Source organism: Lonchura striata, chromosome 2, assembly GCF_046129695.1.
Source record: "Lonchura striata isolate bLonStr1 chromosome 2, bLonStr1.mat, whole genome shotgun sequence".
Classification (NCBI taxonomy): Eukaryota; Metazoa; Chordata; class Aves; order Passeriformes; family Estrildidae; genus Lonchura; species Lonchura striata.
The window spans coordinates 77,491,074-77,500,913 of record NC_134604.1 but is presented as its reverse complement, the minus strand read 5'-3'; the positions used below and the strand labels follow the sequence as shown (position 1 = coordinate 77,500,913).

At 43.0% G+C, this 9,840-nt stretch overlaps 1 long non-coding RNA gene across 1 annotated transcript; it reads right to left on the bottom strand.

The window, feature by feature from the left end:
• Positions 1-3,302: 3,302 nt before the first annotated feature.
• On the bottom strand, positions 3,303-8,764 carry LOC110470578 (uncharacterized). The gene is made up of 3 exons (XR_002465442.1): positions 8,748-8,764; positions 5,759-5,831; positions 3,303-3,337 (listed from the first exon to the last, which is right to left on the bottom strand). It is a non-coding gene; the product is annotated as an uncharacterized LOC110470578 (long non-coding RNA).
• Between the last annotated feature and the right edge of the window lie 1,076 nt (positions 8,765-9,840).

The following is a 9,840-nucleotide window of genomic DNA, read 5'->3' as shown; positions in this document are numbered from 1 at the left end:
CTGGTAGGAAGTAGCACCTTCCTACCTTACCATGCCTTACTGGCTGTTTGAACAACAGTGATCTCATCCTTCAACTGCTCTGAAACTTCCTGAGTCTAACAAGTTTTAACTACTGCAACTCCACTTCTCAGAGCAAGAAACCATGAAATTTCTTTTATATGTGTCTCCAAGAGCAAGGGCTTATTATAATGCAGAGCTTTCATTTTTTTTTTTTAGTAGCTCTCCGCCCATCTTTTCCCACAGATGAGGGTTGCATTGCTGTGGGTCTTGTTTCTACATTTTGCTTGAAAAGAAGCTTGAATGCTAGGACACAGGTGGGTGCTGTGGGGGCACAACACTTTCCAGCTGGGATTGGCACATAGATCTCACCAGGGTGGTGGGTTTCATGGCTTTAAAAACCCAAAAGAAGGAGAAACCCAGCTAATGATATGCTAGAGACATAGGCTTAAAATCAAGCACCAGTTATAACTTGCTTGTTAATTCATGTTCTCAGAAGGAAAGTCCTTTTATCTGGATAAGCTATACTTAACTGCTCCACTTCATAGAAATGGGAACTGAGAAGCTCTCCCAGTTGGGGAGGCACTGATGTGGGCTCACCAGATTTCGTGTGCTTCTCATTTGGCTGTTCTGAGCTACCTGCTTCAGGTGAGGGACAAGATTAATGCAATCATCCAACAAGCTACTTCCCACATGGAGAGGATGCAGCTCTTTCAGGAGACTTGCCTCTTCAAAAGTGCAAAGTGGTCAGAGCAGTGAAATCAAAATGGAATAGGCACTGTAGAAACTTTGCTTTCCTTTGCCTTTGCTCTTCCATATGCCTAGACTTTCCAGTTTTCAATGACCTCTCAAAAAAGTGGTCCAGCCCTCAGAAATTAAAGTCAGCAGTGCCTATTATCACCCCTGACAGGCAGAGTGGCAGAAAACCAGTCCCTATGGTCTTACCACAATCATCTGGACATCATATCCCACGTGGGTGAAGCATCCCCAAGCTCTTGTGGCCTGCAGCCAGGGAAATAGTGAGCTTGGCTTCCTCAACATGTTTCAGTGCTGATCACGCCATGCTTCGAGAAACAAACCAGTGAGCACCAGAAGAGGCAGAACATGAGGAAATGCATAAGTAGTCCTCTGTTGGTTGCAGTGATTAACCAAACATACAAGATGTTCCTGTGACAATAACATTACACAGAATTAGAAGCAGAATCTTGAGACAAGTTTAAAATTATGAGGAAGAAACTGTAATTGTCCAAACAGAGCTACTCTGCACCTGTGGGGATGCTGCGAGAAGTTTGCTGCTTCTGCTCTTCACTCACTTTTGAGTGTGGTGAAGAGCAGGTATTAGATGCTGGGAATTAAGAGCAAGTATTTTTAGGAATACAGACTGAGTCTGTATCCAACCACATCTCTCTGTCCCAAGGCCTCTTAATTGCCAATTTTTTTTCCTACGGCTGGAAAGCTGATACATATAGACTGCTGCTAGGTGGAGAATAGCAGATGTGTTTGCCTCTGAGCTATTGGCAGCCAAATTATGACTTGACCCGAAGTTCCTTAAAAGATCACTCCAAGTTTTTCTCTTACTTGTATATGGATGCAACTACTTGGTTGAAGAAAAATTTAATCAATGAAGGCAGCAGCAGCACAAAATGTGCCATGTGAGATCAGCTTCAATTGCTGTCAGGAGGAAGAAACTGTGGGAATCACTGCTTTTACAATATTGTGATTACACCAAATACAACATTTCATTTTGGATCCATCCCAAATCAAACTATTTCTGAATTCTGGACAAACCTAAAGGATTTCCTGAATCAATTTAAATATTATATTCAACCCCCAAATGTTATTTAAATGCTTTCTTTTCATCTGGGGAAGGGGTTGTCTTGCGCACACTAGCAATGGGGCCATGGAATGTTCTACTCAGCAGCGTGGTGGAAGTAGCAGGAGGATGCAGATAGACCAATGTTTTGACCTGGGGCAAAAGATAAAGGAAAGGAGGAAATATAAGTCACGTCACACCTCAGAATCATGTCCTGACTGCTGGGAGTGCCTCCCCATGCTGTGTGGTTTTCTGACTGGTGGTTGCACAAATTTTCTCAAGTTTTCTCTCAAGCAGCGAGTATTCCTCAGAATTCACAGATAATTAAGTCTAGCTGAAACGGATTTTTTTCCCTGCCAAGATCTGTTTCCAGTCAAGACATAATTCAGAATTGATACCAGGTATGTATCTGCCTGACTGTGCCATACAGAGGTAATAGAGCCTGCAAAATGACCCCAAAGGGCCAGGATTCGTGCCTTCCCCCAGCCTTTGGACATGATTAGCCATTGTTAGTCCATAGTGTATTCATCTCAGAGCTGCAGAACCTCTTTGTAACAAAGACAAATGTATATTGTATTTCTCCAGCTAAAAAGAGATGAAGCTGGCAATTTATAATGTTGAATTGCAAGTTCAGCTGAGTTTGGTGGTTTGCAGAGCTTAATCCTCTTTATTTAAAGTTTTATTCAGTGTGGCTGCTTCATTCTGAGCAAATTTTTCAACTGACCCTCAGAAGATAGGGAATAATTTACAGCCTTTGACAGATTTGATCTCTTATCATTTTTAACTGGGGATTTGAAGATGTAATTATTTTAATGCTTTTTTAATTTGAAAATTAAACTTGCATTTATTTTATGAATAAAAGGACTAATGAGTTCCTCAGAGGGAAGGCTCTGCAATGAAATAACAGAAATGTACAGTAGGAACATAACCTTAGAGCTGGTTTGGGAGGATTGAGCCAATTCTAAGATCAAGATTGTTGCCATGTTCATTTTTGGAAGCCTCCTCCATTGATTTTTCATTTGTGTATTCATTAGACTGAAAGCCCACAAAGTGCAGTTGATAATTACCATCAATGGTCTGGTTTAAATTCTTTTCAGATGAAGTTGATAATTCAGCTAAGTATCTGAATGGCTGAGGCTGCTTAATACCAGCCTGCTATGTTGCCTTTTATTTCTTCTCTTGAAGGCCTTTGTGAAGTGAAGCAAGGGCGCATGCACTGATTATCCCCAGCTTTTCTTGGTGGTGAGATGCCAGCTCCCCCGTTGAAGTCTATTGTATTTTTGCTGCGGGAAGTTTGGGCACAACAACCTTGTTTTAACAGAAATTAACAACCTTATTTTTTACAACAACACAGATTGAAAATAGTTGTATCAAGCAGCAGTTCAAATGGTCTCTCCTACCTGTGACTTAGGCAAAATTTTGACCATTCACTCTTCAATAACAGGGATGCAGCAGGTAGTGCTCTACTGTGAGGTTTCCCATTCTTTTAAAAGTATAGGAAAATGTAGGGTCACCACAGGCCCTCCACTACAAAAAGAAGGTGGAAGATGATAAAAAGTTACTTCAATATCATATCTTGCAGGTTTTTGATGGCTGTTCAAGGCCAGTAATATCTTGTGCTAAGAGTTACTTCTTTTAGACTTTAAAGATAGGGGCATCAAAATGCATAACAAGGGATTTCATGAGAAAAATTAATTGAACACAGCCCAGTCTCCTGTCAGCCCCCAAGACAAGACTCCACAAATAAAGACGTGAAAGAGGTTGAACACCCCTAAATGCTTCAGATGCAGTTTCCAGACTGTAACTAGGCTCTCATCTTTCCCCCGCCATGGTGGCTGCTTTGTGGGGGTGGGAGAAATAGTTGCTGAACATGCAGAGCACTGAAGGATGCTCCTGGCTGAGACTTCTGATAAGCCTGCTGTTAGTGTGTTCTCCATGTAATTACCCACATTTAGTATTTTTTAAATGATTAGTTGAAAGTTCCCCAAAATTTAAATAAAATTAGCTTGCTAATGAAAACCAGAAACATGCGAGAACTGTGCCCTGCCAGGCATCAGCAAATAGATAACTCAACATTTTGAGATTTTTGACTAATGTAGCTCACAGCATTCAGAGATTATAAACACCTCAAACTTCAGACTAGTCCTGTTTTGTGGATTAGAAAAGAAAGGGGATATGTCTTGTTCCCCTGATAATGTGCTAAAAATTAGTGGAAACCTTTCCTTTGCATTATTTTATCACACTTTAAATCTGTGTGATTATTTTCCCCCCAGACAATGTGATAATTTAGGTAGGTTTCTGTACTGGCAGCCACAACACAGAAGGTATGGTGAAATTCACGGAACTTCTTTTGTATGAGAGCTGTCGTGCCTGAACATGTCGATTGTTATTTTTAATATCTCAGCTCCAAGACAGCTCTCGTCAAAAGACAGCTCCTGCAGCACACTCAGCACCCACTCTCCCTTCCCTGGCTCCAGGTGCCAGGGGAGGTGGTGCTGATGGGGGTGAGGGTGCTGTGGCAGCCGGTCTCAGGTCACCCGTGGATCCCTGTGGCTCCCCCCCAAGCTGTGCCAGCCACACAGGTCCTGCTGCTGCTGCAGGAACTGGCTGGAGTGAGGGGATGGATGGAGTTTGGGATGGTTTGCCAGGGCTGATTACGCTGGGGTCTGTCACAGCAAGTTCAATGAAAGCATACCTTTTGATTTACAGTACTGTCCAGGTTTGCTAATATAGAGTTTCAGGCTTGTGTTGAGGGGCATATTACAATCAGATTCTTATTTTAGTTTTCTTCTTAATAGAAATGAAATGTTGTAAAACATGTAATTCTCCTAGCCTGGTTATTTTTTCAGCATGGGTCATACCCAAATCACTGCATCACCGGCGACATGCCTGAAATACTTCTCTTGCTTCAGTTACGTTTCTCCCGAGCCCTGGCTGTGTCTGCCAGATAACTGAGGGTGTGCCTGGAGCTCTGCTGTAGGAGCTGAGGTAAGTCATATTGTGTAGGCTGAGGTGTTCTAGCTTCTGCATACTATTGCTCATGCCTTGCAGTCCTTGGAGTCACCTTGCTGCCTTACTCTACAGACTTTTTTAAGTGCTGCAGTGCTGTTTGTTACTAGGTAGAGAGGAATCCTGAAGACTGCTTTCAGGAGGAGGCTGTTGCAGCTCTGGAGTGGCAGCATCCAGACCCTATTTATATAGTTCTTCTGGTCTCCTGTCTTCAACTGTAGCTATGCAGAGAGAAGCTGTTTACTTATTTTGCACGGCTCCCAAACGTCATTTAAGCATTATTAACACAAGGGTTAGTACCTCCCAAATTTCTAATTAAGGTCTTCCCTTCAGTCTATTAGCTGTGCTTTTGTGGACATATTCTTTAATTAGTTCTGACTTTCTGACTCCAGTGCAAAGTAGTTTTTAACTACTGTCTGCAATGCCCACGAGTGGTGAGTCAACCTATTAAAAATTAAAAATCAATTTTAGTTTCACCAAATGAACCAAGTGCTATTTCATCTTATTTTCATTATCACAATGCCTGAGAATCCAGGTGTTGGATAAAGCTTTACAAACAGGGAGCAAAACCAGCCACATCAACAGGCCCTGGGTGAGGGAGGGGTTGTGGCCCCATAACCATACCAGACCCTCATCCCAAGGAAAGGAGGGGATGTATAGTAGAAGGAAATACAAAGTGGACACCTTGGTAGGATGGGGATGCTGAAATACCTGGGTTTTGATGTCTGCCCTGTTGTGATGCTGACCTGGCCCCACCTGGTAGCAGCTCTGGGGGAAGGAGACCCCACAGATACTTCCCTTCCTGGTTCTGCCACTCTGAAAAAATGATGTGTTTTTTCACAGCCATGGGGAAAACATCTTAGAGACTTCAGGCAGCAAAACCCTGAAGATAATGGCTCATCATAAGCTCAGGCCATTTTTATCTGGGTCCATATTTACCTTTTGAAGTCACACCTGTGCACTCAGCACATAGACATCCAGCCTGGGTCCAGTGCCTGCCATGGCTCCTATCCTGGATGTGACAGAAATGTGGGGTATCACACATCCACTCCCAGCTAATGACCACTGCCCACAAAAAGCCATTCCTGCTAGTCCCTCGACCTTCCACTAATGTCCTTGTACCCCTTCAAGCAGCTAAACTGGCAGAAAATTCCCTTTCTGCTGGTTGGGAAATGGGACAGGGACATGACTAAGCTTGGGACAGGGAGAACCACCATTGTCTCTTGCAGTGGCTGCTAGTATTTAATGAACTGTAATGAGTAATGTGTGCACACCAGAGTGTCCAGGGGGATCACAGGGGAAAGGAGACCCTGGAAAAAGGAAGAGCATGACTCCCCTCGAACATATCTAGATTTGCAGCCCTCAGAAAAGGAACATTTTGAGGCACAGAGTTGTGATTGGGCCCTTTGTTCATGCAGCCACGATCAGATGCACACTGGTTCAGAAATCTGCTCAAAGCCACTTGCAGGATCAAGGCCTTTCTTTGTAGCTTCTTGTAGACCAAAGATGGTCTCTTTTTCTAAAATGCTTCATGTTCCTGCAGCCTGTGCAAAGGGAGGAAATTATGCCAGCCCTCTGAAACATTCATGTGAAATTTTTTTTGCTCAGACTTGGTATTCACCTTTGTGCTTGATTTTCTAAGTGCGTGCATAATTACTAATGTATTCATTAAGGGTATTTCCCATGGTGTCAAACAACTCTAAATAGATACCAGAACAGAGGGTCAATCCAACCACTGTGCATAAAAGGTGAAAAAAAATCTGTAAAAACAGGTCAAGAAGAGTATAATTATGTAGCATCTTTTGAAAAAGATTCATATATAATTTTGGGTATATATTTCAAAATTAAGAAAACCCACAGACCTTACTGATTCTTTGTTAACTAGAAGTAAGAATAAATTAGTTTCAAAAATCTAAATATAATAATTCTGTTATTTATATAATTTAAAACATACTACAGCACAGCTCTTTGAAAATAGTAAATTATTCACAAATATTGACATTGTTATTCAAAATTTCATACTTGACAGTTTGCCACAAGTAGAAGAAAGCCAATATGGCCTAAAGTGTTTTCTAGACCATGTCAATTTTCTCCAAGTGTTTTTGCTTTTGATTTAACCACATAGAATCTGAGTGGCAAAAATTATGCAGTACTAAATTATGAGGTGCTGGGAAAGAAGTCTTAATTCCAGGGCTTCTACTGTAATTTTGGTTGAATTCTTCTGCAAGGATCATGGCCAGTAAGAAAGGAGGACTTTCAGAGCTCAATTAACAGATTGAAAGAGGGTATAAAGAGGAGTTAAAATGCATTTGCCATTGGAGAATATTTTGGATGAAAGAACCTGGAGCTGGGCCTGACTAGGTGTAAGAAACAAAAACATAATGCAAGGATGATTGAACAATGGGACCGGTTGCCCTGACAAGTTGTGCAGTGTCTGTAAATGGAGGCTTCCACCATCCAATAGGACAAAGTAACATGGTCTGAAGCCATTGCTGACCTAGTTCTGAGCCGTAAGTTGGATCTGAGATCTGACGACCCTTCCTGTCTGAGTGACTTGGCACTTCAGACTGAATGGGTCTACCACAGCCTAAAGTGAAGTGCCTTCACAGTAAAACCTCCAGTCCCAAACACCTGACAATGTCTGTTTGGAGTTCAGAAGTCTGACTGCCTCAGAACAGCCCAGAAGTCATGACCAGAGCAAGGGAACTCCATCCCTCACCAAGTCAGGATCTGTTCATGGCAATAGGAGCATGAACATCTGTAGGACCTGTGTGCTCCATTACTCCTGTTCCCCTGCCTAAAATGGGCCCTACCCATTTAGGTCAGACCCAAAACCTAAAGAAGTGCTCATGGAAACCATTTCCCTCCCGGCACTGATGGGGAAGAGCCTCCAAGAGAAGAGACAAAAGCAGAGGAGAGGCTGACAGGCTTGTGTTGGTATCTCCCTCTCTCAGGAAGCCACCTCCCTTGGATGGAGAATCCAGCCCCTGGGCTCAGGGCCCCTCAATCTGGTTCTGACTTTGCTCCAGTTTACCTTGGTTGGTTTTCATGGTCCAGTGCCTGAACTGCTGGGGTCCACCCTAAGATCTATTGGCATGGAGGGACCCACACAGCAGACACCAGCTGGGGATCACCCGTGATGCCCAGGTATTCAAGGCCCTCCATCTTTCTCAGATCAAAAGGACAATGTCTTCACATGCTGGCATGTGAACTCAATGACACATCCATGGTTCAGAGGTGCCTAAAATAGCCAGTCACCAGGCAGGAGGATATATGGGGACCACTGCCCAATTCTATCTTCTCAGCATCCCAAGGTGGCTGCCAGGGATGGGGCTGTTTGGAGGCTCTGGTAAGGCTCTGTGCAGCTCTTCTCTTTGACACTGCTGGAAAACCACAAGGCATGATGGTCATCTGGACCCAGAGGTGTTATGCTGCCTGGTACGTGCGAGGGATGACCCCCAACATCCCAATAAGCACCAGGATCTCTGCAGCCAGGACTTGCTTAGCAGACATTAAACAAGCCCCTGTGAGGAAGGGAAAAACCTACCCACAAGGTCCTTTGCCTCCCACCAGCTGATCTGCTCAGCGCTGCAGCTGGATCATCAAGCATGGGTTGCAGGAGAGTTTTATGGTATCTTAAAAGAGAAAGACTAATTTCCTCACATCTCCAGCAGAACATCCCACCCGTTTTGCAAATCCTTTATCAGTACTAGTCATTTATAACTATCAGTAATGATTTTCCAGGCCTCCCTTCACAGCCAGTAACTAGGAGAAAAAAAAAAAAATGCCAGAACAGAAATTGTTTGTTTCTAAATCACAAACATCAGCATTGTGTTATCCTAACAGCTATCATCTTTATTTTTAGGATATTTAATCAACTTGAATGCTTTCAGATATATTTTAGTCAGACCACTTTGCTCTAGCTTACCTCCCAGTTCTGGTTGCCATGGCATAACAATGATTTCTCTTCTAGCTAAAAATAAACCTTCAGCAACAAATGTATTAGCCATTAAAAAAAAAAAAAAACCAAACAAAAAAACCCCACAAACGAAAAACAACAACCTCCCCTCTAATAAAAACACGCCAAAACACCAAAACCACCAAAAAACCAAACCATGGTGAAAACAAAGCACCTCCCCATACCAGTTCACATTACCCCACACAGCTGCTCCTATGGCATCAGTTGTAGGATGGAGGATGGTCTTTGATGGAGTCTCTCTACCTCTCCTTTCCTATTTGCACATTTCTATATTCTGGTTAAGGAAAGACAGACAAATGCTTAAAACATTGCAAACATTTTAAAACCAGCATAAAATCAAGTGCTGTAACAGAGACTGCTGGTCCTCAGTGCGGCAGAACTGCCTGTCCTCAAAGCCTCTGTAGCTCCTGGGCTCTGTTGGGAGAAATCTTTTCTTTCTTTTCTTTTTACTTTCTTTTCTTTCTTTGGCATTAATCCAAGCAAAGGAAAACTGCTTTCCTCACCAAAGAGGCTGATGGAAGACAAAGCTGGGGCATCAGGTGCTTCTTCCCCAGTGTGGAGGCAGCCCCAACCCCACACCTGTGACTTTGGCAGGGTGGTGGCATGGGTGAAGTTCTACTGCAGCCTGGTACAAGGCACTTCATCCCTTCTGGTGAGAAATTCTCTCCTTTACAGCTATATGTTTTGGTCAAAAATAAAGCGGTATGCCACATGTTTAACAATAAAATTAAACTACTGGAAACCAAAAATCAAACAAGTCATCTATAAGCATCTCCACATGATTTGCCGGTGTTAATTTAGAGGTGCAGAAGGCTAATGCAATGCTAGAGATCATAAAAAATAATATTGGTAGGTTCAGGGAGGTGTTTGCTTTCAGTTTTGATTACAAAAAAATCTTCCTTTCTCTTACAGTTCTCTGTGAGTGCAGTGCAAAAGGAAGAGGGCAAGTCTGGCCAGGTCTGTCCTGCCCTGCCCTCATGCCTCTCAGCCCAAATGACTTGGTAATCTCCCCACTGAGCCCTGGAAGGAAATGCCTCAGCCA